Here is a 20,092-nt window from a genome sequence, read left to right on the forward strand (position 1 = left end):
TGCCGTGTCTAAGTTATATTGGTGTACTTATCTCTGAGGACAGCAAATTTGACAATATGGATCTATGTACACTATTAAGGCCTAATGCTAATCAAATTTGCAGAAATTATATTTTAAACCGGTTGATTGAAATATTGACTGAAAACTGCCAATCACTCTAACCCACCCACCCACCTACAACCTATATATATATATATATATATATATATATATATATATATATATATATATATAGAGAGAGAGAGAGAGAGAGAGAGAGAGAGAGAGAGGGGGGGGTAGGTAGGTAGGCAGGTAGGTAGGTAGATAGATAGATAGATAGATATATAATCTGGAGCAACGTAGGTAGGCAGGTAGGTAGGTAGATAGATAGATAGATAGATAGATAATCTGGAGCAACGTAGATATTATAGTAATGCGTGTGATTCTATAGCAGTATTTATGTTGAAGATGCCACATAGTGACTGCAATTCCTAATCGTTTGTTGATAAATACTTGAATTCCTTCCTGTAATTACATTTAATTCAATATTATAAGCATTTACATGATTATAGAATACATATTACAAATATTACATGATTATAGAATACATATTACAAATATTACATGATTATCAATTGCTTCATGTGTAACTTGAAACATAATTTCAAAATCTGAAAATGAAAAGATGAACAAATATACAGAATCTTAGGAATTTCTTACTTCAAAAATAATCTAGCTCTTATTTTAAACTCGTCACAAGCAAATATAGATATCAAATATATCATTTTCTTATTTAATGTACTCGTACATGGGTCGTTTGTTCCTTTGTATTTTGTACGTAAGCTATTATACACATGACATACTAAAGCAAAATGGTATGCATCTCCAATGTCATGGTTGGGACAGAATATGCAATATCTTTATTTCAATTATCATTTTATGGGAAGACACTCGAAGTTTTCATCAATGTTAATTGTTACACAAATATTTTAAATAGTCTTCGAATCCGAAGCTGCTTTTTATATTTTCATATAGAGACAGTTCGTCTGAATTTTGTAAGAATTATTCCAATCTAATAGAAAAGCATATGCATACCTTCGCTTAAGAACTGGAATAAATTCAGTGCAATATACAGAATCAGGGAACACAAACTTCACCAAAACCAAATTTGTTTAAAGTATCTCTTAGGCGAGAAACCGTATTGTACTATATTCATTTTCATCATATAAATACCTATATGCAGTGTTCAGTAAAATATTTGCAGAACTTGTAATTCTTAAATATTTAAGCGAGATTATTCTAAAGTTCACAATATACACCGACGTCAGAAGTAGATATGTGTACATTTAGTAAATATGTTAAAAAATCTTCCATGTACACGTTCAATGGCGTCAGCTTGGTGAAAACCTCCATCATACAACTTTAGTGAAATCCGAACCTTACCCAAAATACTCTGGCCTATCAAGTTTGAATAAAATATCTGGAGTAAGATGTATTACTCGGAATGTTACTGACGTTGTATGACATAGCTCTGTGTAGAGGAAATGTGCTTTCCAATCCACTTGCCCACACATGACTACTTTTAACAGATTCAAGACGTGGAGCCAAATGTGTGCGGTAAAAATATGCAAACTCTTAAGAAGTCACATAATTGTTAAGGTCGGAGGAAAACAGTTAACATGAGACGGTGAATGCGTATGCGTGAATTTACAGGAGCTCTTGAAGGAATTATATACGGTACATGCTCTTGTATGTGCACGATATGCAAAAAACTCCCTTTGATATGATATGATATGATATGAATGAATTTACCAGACATGTGTGGGTCTAAGATAGGCAGAACAAAGTTGTTTGATTAAAAGTAAATAAATCTGTATTTTGGGTCAAACTTAAGTTCCATTCGGGGTGTTTGTAGAGAATTTTAGTAGCCAGTTGTTAATGCTTTAGTGTGATTCTAAAAACTTAATATTTTATTTGAAAATGACAGGAAATGAAGTTAGTCATCTTTATCGGTTGCGTGATAACAAACATCAGCATTGGCAAGCAGAAAATAGTCTTATTTTTCGGTGTTGTATATGTTAGTCATTTTAAAGGAAAAGTAATTTCTCCACCATAGTCACATATTCCATTGTGTTTCTTATTTCACGTTGGGGGTAATTTCCATATGTAATGTTAAGATATTATTTTTCCATGTCAGTGATTTGCATGCTTGTTAATTTTAATGTCTTCTTAACATCTTTTCTTACAATAGACCTTAACCAAACACCATAACAAACACCGTTCACGCATATAGTGAACGCATTATGGTGAAATCGTATGCACGGGATGCTTACATCACCGTGTTGCCTGTTATCACACAGGAGTAGTAGACACTTATCTACACCTATTTATACACCAATCTGCAAATGAAAAGATAAAAATGATCGTGGCCTAGTTATCTCTCTCTGTCTGTCTGTCTGTCTCTCTGTCTCTGTCTCTCCCTCCCTCTCTCTCTCTCTCTCTCTCTCTCTCTCTATATAGTTTTTCCTATTGTATCTACCTATTTATGTATTTACATTAACGTTACCAAGTAAATAAGTAAATTCGATTACTACTACAACCACCACTACACCACAACCATTACTACAACAGGGAGACAAAGTATTCATTTAGGAGAGTCGGTTTCGGAATCCAGTGGTCGCAGGTTCGATCCTAACTCAGGCCGGCTTCCTCGCGTTGCCTTTGAAAAAGGCACGTAACACCCAATTCGTCGTCATTTTTTATATAGCCGATAGTTTGTTTGAAATCTTTGTTATGCAACATAAACCAAACAGCTATCACCATCAACACGAACATAAACTATTGCTACTTCCGGTCATGAAGACGTGAAGAAAAGGATAAGAAAGTGAACAAATATATTACATGCCAATATACTGCGCAGTTTTTATATATTGAGTCTTCTGATATTATGTTTGTTTAGAGTGTCAGCTTAAGCTGACTGGGGATTCGGAAATCTTAATGCAGACATGTCTGCCGTATAATTAATAATATTGCAGTTGGACCGTGACAGGCATATCAACTGGCGGAATGTTATCCAATCACAGCATAAATTTTGTAAAGTAAAATAGTTCCAACGAACTGATGTTTCTTATTATGTGATACAATTCGGACTCTAATTTTGTCTATATACATTGTATTGTAGTAGGTCGAATAATTCAAATTGTTACGTGTTTAGCCTCTTACAGAACGTAACAAGATAAAAGTGAAGAGAAACAAGCTTTGTAAAATTTAACAAATAAGTATTTCCCTAGAAAAACAAGGTAAAAATGAGACAAAGAACTTACGGTATTACTAATCAAATCCAAAAATAATCCAAGAATAATTCGAGAATTAAAAATAGAAGTCTAAGTAAAGAAAAGTCCTAATGGAACTTAGTTCGAATCCCGATGAAATCCAAAATGGAAGGCGATGACGTATGCTGTGGTCAGCGTGTTACTGATGTGTCAAAATTTCTTTGTTCAATCACAGACAATAATATTTCAGTGTTTGAATTCTATGTAAATTTCGATAACTGTCCTTGTCCAAGAAATACTTTAGAGCACATGTATTTCTAGTAAAATCAAACATGTAATCCAAATCAATTGAATTAAACAAAATAATTATCGTATATATATACATATAGTCCACAATTCTAAACTATAATGATTGCTGCCAAAATACTCCTCAAAGATGTGGCTGAAAAAGACGATACTGGGATAGTGTTTAGCTCGATCGCCTATTTCATTTCCGAAGGAATTGTCATTGATGAAGCATTCAATGTAATCATATATGTTTAAAAAAATTACGTTAGCATACTTCTAAACCTCTTTGGTCTGTTGACTAGTGCCTATTCCAATCTAGAAACTAACAAATGGCTATTCAAGACCTTAAATTGATTTTTGTTTTTCTCACTTTAAACTAATATATATATATATATATATATATATATATATATATATATATATATATATAGGTGTGTGTGTGTGTATGTGCACGATTCTACTCCCGGACTAGGTACTGGATTCGGACTCCTACAAGCTTTCAAATCTATCCAGTGTTTTAAATATATTTATTATTGAGTTTGCCCAGCATAGTACACTAATAAGGAAATTGTACACTGAAACTCAATTAAAATACATTTTACTATAACTATGCATCAAAATTAAGTATGGCTCATTATTTAGTTTGCATGCACTTATAAATCCATTTGTAGAAATACTCATTCAGAATTAATTATTATATCACGTACTGGTTAATTACTCAGAGAGAAGGAGAAAATTAAAAATGAAACGTATGCAAACTAGTGAACAGATAGAACAACAGACAGGTAAAATAATGAAGAGAAATCGCAAAATACAGGAGTGTGAATATAATGCATGACAAAGGAAGATGACAGACCAAATAAAACACAAACTCTTACATGTAGATTTGTAATACTGCATGCATACAATATACAGTACACTACACGAACGGACAGACATGCACGTAGACACAAAATTTGGCCTAATAGGGATAGGCAGACTTAGAATCTACTAAGTGTACACAAAACCGAATATCATACATTACATTTATTGGACTATTTTAGCATCTAGTTCTATATGCATTTCATAGCGGAATATACATATTACATACCGACTGATATACTGAGCATGCAGAAACATGCATGCCACTGAAATATTGGTGTCTCGTTAGATGGGGCAAAGGTTACATGTCAAGAGGCACAAACATAACTCAGTCACAAGTGGGATTGAAAAGAATTTTAACTAATAGTTACTATATACAAAAGAAAAAAAAAAAAAAGAAAAAAATTCCTAAAAGGTATAATTGTCATTTATGGACATGAATATTGAAAGAGCGATGAGCTATAGGAAACAAAAGCATTTTCCCACCAACATTATTGTGCTGCGCAAATAAGCGACAAAATAATAAATCAAAAGTCAATTAAATAGAAAATGATTATGCATATTTTCATGTATCATGTTAATTCATGGAACTTCTCCAAAACTTGTTGTCCTGTTGGAAGCATTATAACCAAATTATCGAGAGTGACAACTGTATCGCAGTGGTTTCGTAACTAACAACTCATATCTGAAATGAAACAAATCTACGTATTATTTAATTATGAACAGGTCGGCCTGTATAGTTTGTTACAATGGTTAATTATATGCGACGTTTAAGCAGTTCATCCCTGTTCCGCATGCGTTAACTGGTCTCGTGCTGTGGACGGGAATTAAATCGAAATATGCGCAATCCGCAGTATAAGTTAATTGTTTTGTTGGTTTCCCGCGCCAGCTCAATAAATATGTGGACACGATATTCGTTCTGATTGAGAAATAGTGCCTGGTCGATACACGAAAGACTTTTAAAAACAGTTGTTGGTGTTGTTGTTTGTGTTGTTGTTGTTGTAGAGTTTAACGCCATTTTGCAACACAGGATAGGCTATATATGGCAGCCAGTATAATTGGTGGAGGAAGAACCCTGGAAAACCCCGGGAAGAACCACCGACCCACTTTAAAAACAGACTAACAGTTTAAAGTTTACACGATGTAACGACACCTGATAAATATCCGTCACACAGAGATTAATTTAAGATATCTTTGAACTTCATTACTTTTCGCAGCTACTTTTGAAGGTGTTTGAACTACTTTTTGTGATATTATTACACAGGGACCCAAATTCAACATGGCTAGCGATCGTCAAAGACCTGAATGCAAAATCAAAGTAAACACATTTTAATGCTGATGACCTGTATATTTATCCAAAATACAAAACAAGGACAATGAGGTAAGTGAAATGATAGAATCGGTGTGCGTCTCACCTTTGATTTAATCGTATTTCAACATGGTCATATACGAGCAATCTTTTGGCAGGAAATCACCTGAGCAGGCTGACCATTCGGCTGACTCATTTACGACATGCCTACATGACACAGATGCAAAAATATTGACAATCAGCGAAGAAATTCAGCAAGAGAAACAACCGAGAGATTTTTAAGGAAAGAAGTAGCTGCAGCACGTTAAGAAGAGCTGAAGATAATTGCAATGGCAGTAGCTGGTACAGGAAAGTAACATTTCCAGTGGTCAGAATGTCATTACGTGATCAAAATGAATTGCGTTCATTTCTGTATGAACTGTAAGGAGAACTACTTTTCCACTTCTATAAATAGAGTCACGTGTACAGCATAAGATAAACACTGCCAGTGAAGGCAGACACGAAATAAACATTAAAGAAAAACAACATTCTTACATTGTTTATAAATTTGTTTAAAATAAATTTGGCTTCCATTGGTTGAAGGACTGGTATTATGATGACCTTATTACGATCAAGCAGGACAATCCCAAGTGCTATATATGGCTACGTAACAGAAAAACTCCAAACATGTATTACTACTCTCAATTAAGATTTCTATTTTTTAATGATGCAAGCAAAATAACATAACGAATAATTGAAATTTCAATTATAAGAGTTTAACGTTGTTTGTTCTGAGTTTATCGTGGTATAAACTGTCAGTTGTCGACTCACACAGCTTACATAACGCCCTTCGGGCGTTATTTGTTGTGTGAGTAGGCAACTGACAGTTTATACCACGACAAACTCAGAAAAAACAACTTTAAACTCTTCCATGAAGGATCACCTGGCAAATCAAAGTACAGAAGAAAACGGCAAAGAAACCACACAAGTTAGCCTCATAGATGAGACCAAGTGTCCAGTTCATTTTACGAACCTTGAAATGATTCGAACAATGACTGCAATAATCATTATTCGATAAGCATTTCGCCACATTATGCATTAGTGACAATGTTCCGACTGACCGAGCTTCTGAATGTAGTTTCCGAATTTCATTAGATAAAAACATTGATTAGAATACAAATTAATATAACACATTTCAAATCAGAATGCTTTATATTCCTCTACTGTCTTGTCTGCAAATAACATTAATAGCAATGCATAATGTAACCACGTAATGGCGTTAGAAATTATTCCCCTAAATGACGTATGTTTATTACGATTACGTTATATATTTAGAGGATCTTATACGTGTACTCATTTCAAATTTATGAAAGGAATTATGTGATCAGTTTCTAATATTTCATTTCATAGGAGCACAAATATAAATTCTTTATATTAAATGACATAAAGGTTATTTTACAGCATCTCAGAATATGTATCAAACGATATGGATAAGTATAACAAAAATTTTCATTGGTGTGGTGACGACAAGGGCATTAATATATAAAACAGGACATTGATCTAATAGCCTTTGATTTCCCAGCTCAGTATTATCGTATCGCACGAGAAAGTATTATCTGAGTTGTTATATGGCAGTGGCTTTCTTTCTAAATTTTGTCCATTATCATATCTCTTTGTTTCACCGAGTCAGAATATTTCCCTTAATGCCTCTTTTCCTGATCAGTTGTATCATCTATAAAACAAAATGTAGCCGATTATTTTTAATGTCTCAAGTGATTATATACACGCTTCTTCCACATATTCATAACGTCATTTATACATGTACGTTATGTAATTCTTGCTGTGATGCAGTCTGATTGAGACATATACTCCAGATGACGTTGTTACAAGGCTTGAAGACGGTGCAGGAAGTGAAAATATTATGTGAAGTTAAGGATCATCTTAAATGATATTATACACCTACTATCACAATGCCCTTTTCTACAGTGTGATACCTACCATCACAATGCCCTTTTTTACAGTGTGACACCTATTATCACAATGCCTTTTTTTTACAGTGTGACACCTATTATCACAATGCCTTTTTTTACAGTGTGACACCTATTATCACAATGCCTTTTTTTACAGTGTGACACCTGCTATCACAATGCCCATTTCTACAGTGTGACACCTATTATCACAATGCCCTTTTCTACAGTGTGACATTTGACTGCTGCTTAATAACTCGACGCTGGTTAGTGATGATCTAGATAATTATTTCATCTGCTGAAGAAACACCGACTTAAAAGTGCAAACTTTCTAACAGGCCAACGAATATTGGTCTGAAAATATTGTATTGCTTTATTTTCTGGAACGTAGTTAGCAATATCGTCTCCGAAGGCATATTTGCTGAATTTGTAAATGGAAAATATTGCCAAAATATGCTAAAACGAAGAAATGGACGACTGCACTATAATATATTTCTGGACTGCTTTCGTGCAGCAACAGTTTCTGTTGTTCGGGATTTTATTCTTGTTTGGATTCATTCTTGTTTTATCACAATTCGGTATTGTCTGTTATTGTTCATTTCAGAAACGTATATTTCATAGGGCAATTCGTCTGGACGTGGCATTTGCATGGACTGCAGCATTTCTACAACCTTGTGTCTTCTATACAGCAGAGCCTCCTTAAATGGCACCTTTCGGCAGTCAGATTTACTTGCGTTTTCCACATACAGCATTTCCTTGTCTCTCTTTGCGAATTCTTCTGCTATTTCTGCATGTCCATATCTGCAGGCATAATGCAGAACTGTGTTATCTGTGTAAGTACTTAATCTCCAGTTACTATTATTAGTTAAAAGTAATTTGACAATGTCAATATATCCCTTTTGACAGGCGACATGTAACGGAGTTTTGCCATATTTATCTAAGGCATCGATTGTCGCCCTGTCGGCAAGAAACTTCACAACATCAGTTCGTTGCCGATAAACAGCAACATGCAAAGGGGTGAATCCGTGATTCTCTGCAATGTTTACATTTGCCCCTCTGGAGACAAGCAGCTGAACAACAGCCAAGTGACCAAAATTGGAAGCAACATACAACGGAGTTTGTCCAAAACTATCTTTCAAGTTGACCTCTCCACCCGCCTGTAACACAACATCTATGACATCAACATATCCTTGGCTGGCTGCGTAATGCAGTGCTGTAAATCCTCGTATGTTAGAACCTTTCCTCCCTTTTTTGGTATTGCAGAAAGCTCGTTTATTCACCTGCGAGCTATCGTACTTAAGTAACATATCCACAATGCACGCATGCCCGTTGATGCAAGCACGATGAAGTGGAGTGCGACCTCTTTTATCTCTTTTGCCTGTTGATGCACCCTTCTCTAGCAGAATCTTTACGATATTGTCCATTCCTTTGGCTGATGATAAATGCAGTGGCGTCTGTTGTAGTTTACCAATTTTCATGAAGACATCAGCTCCATGATTAATCAAAATTTCTGCTATTTCCTCATGCATGTTCATTATTGCTATTCCCAAAGGTGTGACTTTGTTACTGTCCATGGCATTGACGTTTGCACCTTCCTTCTCTAGCAGAACTTGAACAATATTTCTCATACCGTTACCTGCAGACAGATGAAGTGGCGTCTTTTTTAGCCGACTCATCTTGAGAGAGACATCAGCTCCATGATCAATCAAAATCTCCGCTACATCCTCATGCATATTCATTAATGCCCTCCCCAAAGGAGAGACATTGTAAACGTCAGTGACATTGATGCTTGCACCATGTTTGATGAGATACATTACAATATCCCTATTTCCAGTTTTTGCTGCAATACAAAGTGCCGTGCTGTTGTTCATCCACTCAGCTTTTCCATTAATGTCAACTGTTAGTTTCTCGATAAAGATTCTCACAATATCGAAATAGTTTTGATAAACAGCCATGCAGAGACAATTACTGTCAACTACGATTGAATGATCTCTTTGACAATTGGCAACTTTCTGGAACGCAAGCCAAATAGCAGGGCAATTGTTTTCTGTGATGCAACGAATTCCTTATTAGATAACTCGTCAAGGACTCCTTGATGTATTATCTGTTCAGCAAACTGCACGTTGACTACATTTTCAATTTCCTTATAAGGTGCAAACTGACGGGAGCATAATGCATATGCAAACAGCGAAACGTTATCGTCACCCTGTCTCCATCCATAAAAAATCCTAAAGAAAAGACGACTGCCGAATCCAAATATCTCATCAAGTTTTCCCAATTCCTTCACCCTTTTGATAAATAATGAAACGAACTTCTTGTCTTTCAAAATGTCATTTTCCAGCCAGCTGAAGTGTTTATCTGCATCATAATATTTGCGTTTTGCAAACTGTTCAGTTGCATGTTGAATAAATCGATCGGCTAAACAGGAATACAACCAGGGTTCGACTCGGTATTTCAACTCGTCATTTGCTGGTTCGGTGACACATAAGTATTCTAGGATGAATTCAAATTTACATTCTTGAAGTGCGATAAGTGGGTAATTGCGCATCACGATCATCCCCACCATATCTTTGATAGCAGCATGACCAAAGTCAAAAGAACCATCTTCTTCTGAGTATGTAATGAATCCTCCATGCACTGAATGGCTGGCGTAAGACTTTTCGAGGGACCTTGAGTTGCTCTTAGGTACAGCTAGGCTGTCCAGTACAGAACTCTGACCTGTCGACAACGACAACCATTGTTTTGTCACCTTTTGGTTTCTGTTGTGCATTATCCATAGTAAAACGAATGGTAGAAACTCTTCTTCTGTCACCATACAAAGTTTCCAAGCACTTCAATAGAAAATTAAGTGGCTTCTTAAAAAACTCAGGACCTCGTACTGAATATAAATAGTCACTGGTGGCAAAGAGTTGAGCACACGCTGGAAAACCGAGTAAACCAGAATAGTTTCGAACGCACTCATAGGTAAAATCTTTCGATAAAAGTCTCTTTCTGTCTAGCAGATACTGTTCCAAGATTTTCGCTTTTTCCTCATCAGACAGATCAACAGATGACAATCGGTGACAGAATTCGGGCTTGAACAATTCTGCACGTCTCAGCATCGGTTTGCAGTTTTCGAAGATATGCTCTCGCAATGCAATAATGAATGATGTCCTCTTATCCCGTACCAAAGACCACATATCTTCAAGATAAGGCATCCATTTATTAACCAACTCTATATTTATATTTATTTCTCCAAACATATTGTCAATGAAAATGACGTCAAATGAAAGAGGGTCGACGTGCTTCCAGTCATCGGGAGACCTGACCACCAAACATCTCTGCGGACTACTGGTGTGCAACAAGACGGCGGCGGCAGTCGTAGTTTTCCCTTCCCCAGGACCACCACTGAGGATCAAAACACCTTTGTCTTTGAGAATATGTACAGCCTGATGGAAAGCATTAGTTTTTGTGAAGTTTATCAATCTGTGCTTCGTCATGTCTCTCAGCCATACGACTGACGTTTCTGAAATTTAGAACGGATTATGCTAACTAATCACAAGTCAATCTTCAACAACAGTGTTTTCAAAATATGAACAAGTATAACATAATTTCTTTTTAAGTGAAATGCGTTGCTAAAAGACTATAAGAGTGGGAATGCTGTACTTCATTGCAAGGTACTCTGAGGCTGTCGTTGTTTAAACATTTTTTTACTGGAATTTGAAGAAGTAACTTAAAGCCATTTATCTTGCATTATACTAGCAATAATGTCATGAAGAGCTTTTATGGCTATCGTCATGCAGAATAATTAGAAGTATATTGCATATAAATACAACAGAATTGTGAGAAAACTGAAAGCTGCGGAGGTACTACCATCGGGTGAAACTCATTTAAATATTATTAAGCTGGATGATTTCCAAAGTATTCTTCTTATATACGCAGAAAGTGGCAATATTACAAGTACAGACTTACCACTTTTGGAAAAATGTTAAAATTACATATATCATGGTGTGACACGTGTGTCTTAGAAGGTTACTAGCAATAATTTCGGAATGTAATCTCTCACCCTCTCTGCCTACCCGTCTATTCCGAAAAAAGACCAATACAATATAGATACAAATTACTGATACAACATCAGATTTACTCATATATGTTTAAAATAACGATTACATTCAGAGTACAAAGAATCGCATCATAAGAATATATAAACTAGTGACTTACACAGTTACGAGAAACATATTTCACCCAATATGAAAATTTAATTGTTGTGATTAATTGACGGCGTGGATTTAATATATATGCCGATAGGTAGAGCGTGCTACAGGACACGACAACAGCTTCAACGTTTGATCTAATAATAATAAAACTGCAGTCATCCTGTCCTTCTGATTTGCCTTGGAAATATTGTGCATTGTATGTCAAAGATTCAACATACACGATCATCGATAAAGTAATTTACTATAAGGATAAATATTTATAGTGTTCTTTCTGATGTCAAGACTGATTGAATTTTAATCAGATAAGTCACTGTTTCATTTAATGTTTATCTGTTTATGTCAAACGTTTTTTCTTCTGGCATCAATAAATATTAAATATGTGTGCTTTTATTTTTTTATTATGGATAATTTAAACTTTGTCCACTTTGACTCGCTGTTTACCGTTAATTAATAGTCGATTTCAATCGCTTTTCAGTATCTTCTGATTCATTAAGACTGAATGTATGGATTTTTTTTCTTGTTTCGTTTATTCTCGTTCTTCGTTTGTTTATTTACGTTTGTACACGTTTGTATTTGACTGTAACATATATTAAAGTGTGTTGGACATCCATTATCTCTTTGGCTGGAGTTTTAACCCTTTCTAAGACACCGTTTGACTATTAATTAAAAGCGGTGACCTGCTTTTAGATAACGCTTAATGGTTAATCACTATTTTGTTATGAGCCGCTACTTTAAAGCAATTTAACATTTTTTAACATGTGAATCATTTTTTTAAAATACCGGTTTACTAAAAAACGATTGGCAAGCAACAATAATTGTAATGCTCTTCTTTACACACGGATATCACGATGTAAGCAAAAGAAAAATAGATATATAGCATACAATAAAACCAAATGTTGGCGGTGCACATGTTCTCGGTGCCATTGCCATATTATTTTGTTGTGCATGATCTCACATCTATTCCCCGTTGATACTGTAAGGAAATGCAGCGTTAGACGCATAAAATATATGACTCCGGACATGCCTATTTTGTCAGAAAATGTGTATATTCTTTGTCAAAAGGTGTTTGAATAAATACTAATGAAGGAAGCATAGACTGTAGCAAAGACCGATACATATAATCACAAAGATATTAGTGTCTACTTGTATTATAACATTCAAAGATATTAGCGTAGCATTAAAAATAATTCAATCATATCGCTACGTTGTCTTCAGTGCGGCAGTTTATAGTGATGTCTATGGCTGGGGTATCATGTCGGAGACAAGTATCATGATTTCCCGCCCAGTCACAATATCCTTACACCAGGCCTACCAGTCCTAACACTAACATTTTAATGCGGGGGGGGGGGGGGCCTAGCGACCAGCTGTTGGTACCATTTTTGTAAGTCGTTGGTATGACTCAGTCGGGTTCGAACCACGACCTTCCGCATCCGAGGCGGACGCTCTAACCACTAGGCGACCGGAGCGGTCTCATTCAAAACAAAAACAGGACTAAAGTGATAATAAAAAGCGATATAAATCAATCAAGACACGCACTCGTAGAAATACTGAGATCGCTTGACCAGAATTTACAGCACTGCTTTTTTCTGACTGTGACATATCCGACAGTTAGATGGACTAGAACACAATCTTTCAATCATATTTATGTTTAGAAAAAGATGCATTCAATACATAAAGCTGTCTAATATTTGCTTACTGTGCATATTCTTCAGAACGGGGTCCATGTCAGGACGCCTGGCTATTTCTGTCACTGTAACAAACAATGTTGATGCAAATATGTCTGTTTAATTTACAAATGTAGATCAATTAAATGTAATTAGTTTCTGAATAGCGATGTATGCAGTTTGAATCTTTCTGTAAAATAAATATCTTTTTCCATCTTGGCATATTTATTTGACACATACAGACAGACAGACAGACAGACAGAAGGATGGCCTAATTTCATGTCCATATTGAAAAATACAATTTGTCTTGACTGATATTTTCCAAGAATAAGCATATTGATGTATGAAGAAGTACATATTAAAATTAAATTCAGATTAAAGTAGCGGAGAGAGAGAGAGAGAGAGGGAGACAGGAAGAGAGTGTAAATTATGAAGAATATTCTGATGTCACGAAGAACGGATTTTTCGATTTAGGAACATTCCGACTTCGTATGTCCTTCAAACGATATTTACATTTTAACTCACTGTGTAGGGTTTTAGATGCGTGTCTGCAGTTTAATATAGGTCAATACTTATGTTTCTAGAACAACATGTATACAAAGGTATTACCAATATATGACCGTTAATTACGGCATAATTCTTTTAGTTATAAAATCAAACGAGAAACTCTGAACGATTCTTTACTGTTTTAGTCATTTATTAATTTATAATTAGGAATGTCGTATCATGTTTGATTAATTAATTGAAAATTCGTTCTGGACATTGATTTAAACTACGCTAGAAAACATCATATTTATAAGGCATGACAAAGACAAATTCAAATAGAGAAAGAATAGCGTGAAAAGGTGAATTGATCAATGTTAAGAGAAGCAAACTGTCTCATTGTAATCAGTGATAACTTGTTAAACACATAAACACACATATTTTCAAGCTGTTGAATGCATAATAAACCGACACGTATACCTTGACACAGTATTGAATCGACTGATGAAATTTTCAAAAGCTGAATGCTGAGTGTAACTGTACGTCGTTTCATAATTGCTGTGAGTTAAGCTGACAACGCTTTATTTGGGGCAACATATATGCCGGTAGGAGAATTATCATGATAGGAATAAATGAATCATATCAGATTTACATGGGGGAAAAACCCTTACATATCGGTTCTTAAGTGAACAAAACAAACAAAAAATAGTAAAAGAACTATGTCTCAGACGACACAAAATTAATTATCCAAACTTTACGAACCATAATGTGCGAAAACTGAAATTGATCATGTTTGTTTAATAAAGAAAATCGAAAGTTAATAATATTGCTGGTTCGATGACAAAACATGACCACATTGCATGTAAATGATATGCCTATATGTTTGTAGAAAGATACACAACTAAATAAATATTGTGATATATATGGAACAAATTCTAACACATTCATAGCATAAGTTTCGAAAATATAATCTTAAACAAAATGCATGAATCACATACATATTCATAAGTAAGTATATTATGCTTGAACTAACCAGACAGTGGTTTACTTCTGCGCATGTCTTTGTGTGTATGTGTGTGTGTGTGTGTGTATTGGTTTGTGTGTGTGTGTGTGTGTGTGTGTGAGAGAGAGAGAGAGAGAGAGAGAGAGAGAGAGACCATTTTCCTCCATAATTTGAATTTGAGATGCTTGAGTTTCCAGGCGTAATGTTATTTCATTAGTTTGCATTTCCTGATTCCTTCGCAGATAGATGACTTCGCTTTCTACTCTTCTTATGTCATTGTCTTGGCTGTGAATATATTGTGTTACAGTGTGGCTGAGATCCTTGTAGTCGGCTTCCAGTGTGGAAGTACGCTGGTCTATATCTTCAATTCTGTCTCTCAGCAAGTTGTCCGAATTCATCCACACCTGAAGAAGATCCTGATACTCCTTTTCTTTGGCTGGATCCCAGGTGTCATACTTCAGTTTATTGATAGAAGCGGTAATATCAGGAATTCCACTGCCCAAACGAGTTAGTACCTGAAATGTCAAACTTTCAACAATGTTTATTCGGTCAGTTATTTTATTTACATTATGACATACGCGTTAATCATTACCTGCGTATGAATAAGGTTGTAAATGATTGTGGTTACGTCATGTGCAATGGACTGTTATGGATATTTTCCACAGAGCTGTTAACGTATATCATCTCTTATTATGACGCTGTAACGTTGTGTACAGATACAATGCAAGCATTGAAAGTTTGCCGTACCTGTTCAATTTCATCCCACTTCGTTTGAAATTCCTGATCGGAAAGTGATGCTGTCGGGATATGCTGGATCTAAGTAATAGGAAAAAGTGTTAGTTGTTTGGGTCTTTTTATATATAAATTTGAGCAACAATAAAAGTTTGTCAAATGGGGTTTGGAGTTGTCTTGTTTTAACCAGATATGTTATACATATGTGATGGCAGAGTATTTTGTCCTAGAAATATCAGTTTCCAAGCTAAAACTTAAGTTACCATTAAACCTCTCTTGCCTCCACCATACCCTATAAATAGCCCTAAACATGCGTGGAATTTGAAATGAGCAACACAATGGATGCTGCAAAATGTGTGGTATCTGCTTCATAGAAAATATCGTGGTGGAATTAGGTCTTGTTAACACTCTGATTTTGAGAAGTTCAGCTGCAATTAAAGTCTGTTAAATTCAGTTTGTATCAGTTGTGTTCTTATCAAATACAATGTAATTATAACGCACGAGGAAGCAATAATTGCTTGGAACTATGACTTTACGAGTCTGTATAGATTCTTTATGTCATTCAAAGAAATATATTAAACATGAACATTATTTATTTTAATGTATGAAGGAAGGAGAATCACTATTTGAGGAATTCATTAGAAAAATTCCCACATTGTTACATAAAATATGTAATTCCTAACATTCAGTGTCTGATTAATTGGTCCTTAATGTGTACTGTTGTTTGTGGCAAAATGAAAATAATTGCATTGTTGTTGTGTTACTACTGATACCATTTTTATGATTAAAAAATGAATGCTCACGTGTCAAACGTAACACGCATGGTGCGCATACAAAATGGAGTGATAAGCTTAGGAAACCTGAACACAATTTATCGTGTAGAAAATACAATCACTGTGCCCGGCGTGCGGTCTAACACTTCCGGTTGAGCACGTAGATATATTAATGGTATATTAAGTTAAAATGCTAGCCAGAACACGAAGGAAGAATTTGAGCCACAAGGCGTAGTCTTTTCAGAATATTCCATCAAATAGTAGCTACTATATATAGTACATTATTCAGGAATTGCACAAAATAGAAGTTGCAACCAATTGTTAAAAAAAGTTTAGTAAATATAATTGCATTGCTGGAGTGGAATAGACTGTTGGACTTCAACATTACAAGAAGTCGATATATTTAATAATGAAATGGCTATGTTACCATAACTAATACCTCATTTCGAAGAAGGCGAATGCGAACCATGTCGGCTTCTGGCGATGTATCTGCCTGTAATGGCAGGTCGTCCCAACCTGTTTTGGGAGGATTTAGTCCGCAGATATTCCGAAGCAAGCATGTCAGTAGGCTGATATCAAAATTCTCTGAAGAGACAGGAGCTCCCGACATCGGATACAGTCTGTTCCACTGCATATCATTTATTATTCCTCTCCCTTTCAAGACACCAAGAGTTCTTTTTTCTTTACGGAGTTCTTCTCCAAACATGATGGTGGGAAATGCTGATCAAAGTTGTAACGGAGAGCAATTTGTCCTCCATCAATTAACAAAGTTACGATTCTTGAGAAATTGACCTTTTCCGGCGATGGCGATAAGATCCTACTGCTCGCCATTTCATTTAGTATTGTTTTCTGAAAACATACAATAAGGTATAGATTGTTGACCTTTTCATAATTAGTACTTGTCAAAATAAGGCATTGGTGCGTGCTAGCGAAGTGTGGAAAATCAAAGATTGTATTGACTAACATAGTGTAAATGTTTTTGGTTCATTAGTAGAAATCTTTAGCAGAGAAGAAAAACAGTTTTAAAAACAATAGCAGGCCTGTTTATTCCAATTTAATGATGTATCTTTTTCCTACGTTGGAATACATACATACATACATACATACATACATACATACATACACACATACATGCATACATACATACATGCATATGACCACGCACATAAGCATGTTACCACTAAATTCAACATTCACTAATTACAAGTTTTACACAGTAAATATTTACTTTACTCATTTTACAATATATACATTCTTTTATCGTTTAAAATGAGCAAAAAGTTGATACATTTGGATATAATATTTTAACAATTTAATGCAATAATACATTTGAAATTACTTTATAGATATGTCTTTTTAATTGCTACATTTGTTTTATTTCTAATATAGCCAACAACAAATTAAACGAGATCATGCATCAATCGCTTCAGTCATACGTAATTTCATGTATCTGAGCTTATTAAAAATTATATTTGTGATTTACAATCATAGTATGAATCATTGAAAGATGTTTGCGTAGTTGCCATTAGTTATGAATTTGTTTTCGTGTACAGTTGATATATACAAACTATTTATGACATGTAATAGAACTTCATTTTTTCTTCTTCTAGACAATCGTCGTCGTTTCCTTTCATATTTAGATTTTACCGAATCAAATGGGTTAATGTCTCTGCTCATAAAAGAAAAAAATGTATGGGAATAAGGGGTCACCTGTCTACCTGTCTCTTGATTTCAAACCATAGTAAACATTGTCTATTTACAGTGACAGAAGATTTGATATTTTTATAGAAGAGATGGGTCCAGCCTTGAAAATCCTTGATAAAAGTTTGAAAATTTACAACTTTTATCAATAAAATGGCATGCAGTGAAATCGAATGTCTTGTTAATCTGCATTTTCTTAATTAATTTGGATTATATCTTTAAGTAGACATAATAACAAATTTCCGAGCTGACGATAGCTTATCATTATTATTGGCAAAATTAATTGCTCTTGCAAAATTTTGAGAAGCATCTCTTCAAAAGAATTTAAAGAAATCGAGATTTAATCCAAGTTATTCTGCACTTATATTATTAGGCATAGCTTTTTAAAAAAATACTTTTTAACACTTGCTGTTATCCGATTTATGGATGGCTCTAGATTTCTGTGAAGCTTCAAGATAACCTGGATCTTGTTTCAGAAATTATATTAAACCATAATTTCACAAATACATTACAACTTTTTCCAAATGCGGCTGGATAATCACTGACTTTCTGAGAACATCAGCAATATGCGACATTTTCAGGGTAATTTGAGAGATATTTTGGACAATTTACATACTCTTCTTTATATAAATGTCATTTGTGCGTTTGTTTATACCTTTTAAAATGATGATTTTGTTATTTAATTAAAATAGAAGAACTCTGTGTGAGGTTCAGGAAGTGATGAAGATGATGTGTGATTGCTCGCACTTCATATGGCTTTTGATTATCGCTATCGAGGAGATGATCGGCAACGGTTGTATTGCCCGGATCGAGAAATCAATAGCAAACTAATATGAATTTAATGAATGGAATAACAAATCTGAGCATCTATGTAGAATAGCATAACAAGAGCCCCGAACCCCTTAAAATATAACAATTTAGCAATTACATCAACAAAATGAAATAGAACATGACATTTGAATGATTCATTTTCTCTTAAAAGTAGTGTTACAGATTTATGAGAAATTCAATGAGCCGTTCTGCTATACAGACATATAACATTTCAACATATAATCGGTTGACTGATCGAACTCATGAACTCATGTTGAAAGCGTGATAGCATCACATGGTGCTTCCGGTCTTTTCCTAATCACTGTTGGTAATAGGTCGGCGTTTATCTTTCTCTCTCTCTCTCTCTCTCTCTCTCTCTCTCTCTCTCTCCAGATCACAAGTCTCTTGGTTGCAGAATTCGCTCTCTTTCCGCTCTGCAGGCAGGTATACCAAACATAAACAGGTATCAAATTTTTCTTCTCCTGGAATCAAACAATATTCCCACTCACTCTCTATTGCTTCAGATATCGTCTATCCAAATTCTACAGAACTAGCTATTATCTTTTCTCATTCTAACACACACTCAAAACCTTATTAACGTGAATGTATGTCTTTTCTAGCAGCTCTTGCATTCCCATTGAGACCATGACATAATTAGACCTCTTTAGATAATAGTAATGCCCCGATACGACTATAAATAAACCAGATAATATATGCCGGTCGGCACACGTTCCTCTGTTCTTGTTTGAAGAAAATTCTCATGAATTAATAGACTTCATTCCTTGTCCTAATTACATTACTTTGCTCATTAGCGATTCATTGACATACTCTTCCAGTCACAGAAAAATCAATTCTCCACATACCTTATACACAGCATGAAATCTTACTTATACATGATTTTATTACAAACAAAACAACTAATCCAAACTCATAAATATTAAGAAAAAACAAATCATAAATTAGCAATTCAACATGCTGCTATCTCGCTAATACTGTAGTCCAGACTTTGACCACCTATTACACTCGCTGCGTGTCATAGATGATACACACATAGTATATATAACATGGATATAAC

At 34.9% G+C, this 20,092-nt stretch overlaps 1 pseudogene across 1 annotated transcript; it reads right to left on the bottom strand.

The window, feature by feature from the left end:
- Nucleotides 1-4,411: 4,411 nt before the first annotated feature.
- LOC149795909 (uncharacterized) lies at nt 4,412-17,473 on the bottom strand (annotated as a pseudogene). Its single transcript, XR_016422446.1, has 5 exons — nt 16,946-17,473; nt 15,749-15,817; nt 15,156-15,516; nt 13,548-13,601; nt 4,412-11,160 (listed from the first exon to the last, which is right to left on the bottom strand). The product of XR_016422446.1 is annotated as an uncharacterized LOC149795909 (transcript).
- Nucleotides 17,474-20,092: the final 2,619 nt, after the last annotated feature.

The sequence above is a fragment of the Sinohyriopsis cumingii genome, chromosome 7 (genome assembly GCF_028554795.1).
Source record: "Sinohyriopsis cumingii isolate HCF-2022 chromosome 7, ASM2855479v2, whole genome shotgun sequence".
Classification (NCBI taxonomy): Eukaryota; Metazoa; Mollusca; class Bivalvia; order Unionida; family Unionidae; genus Sinohyriopsis; species Sinohyriopsis cumingii.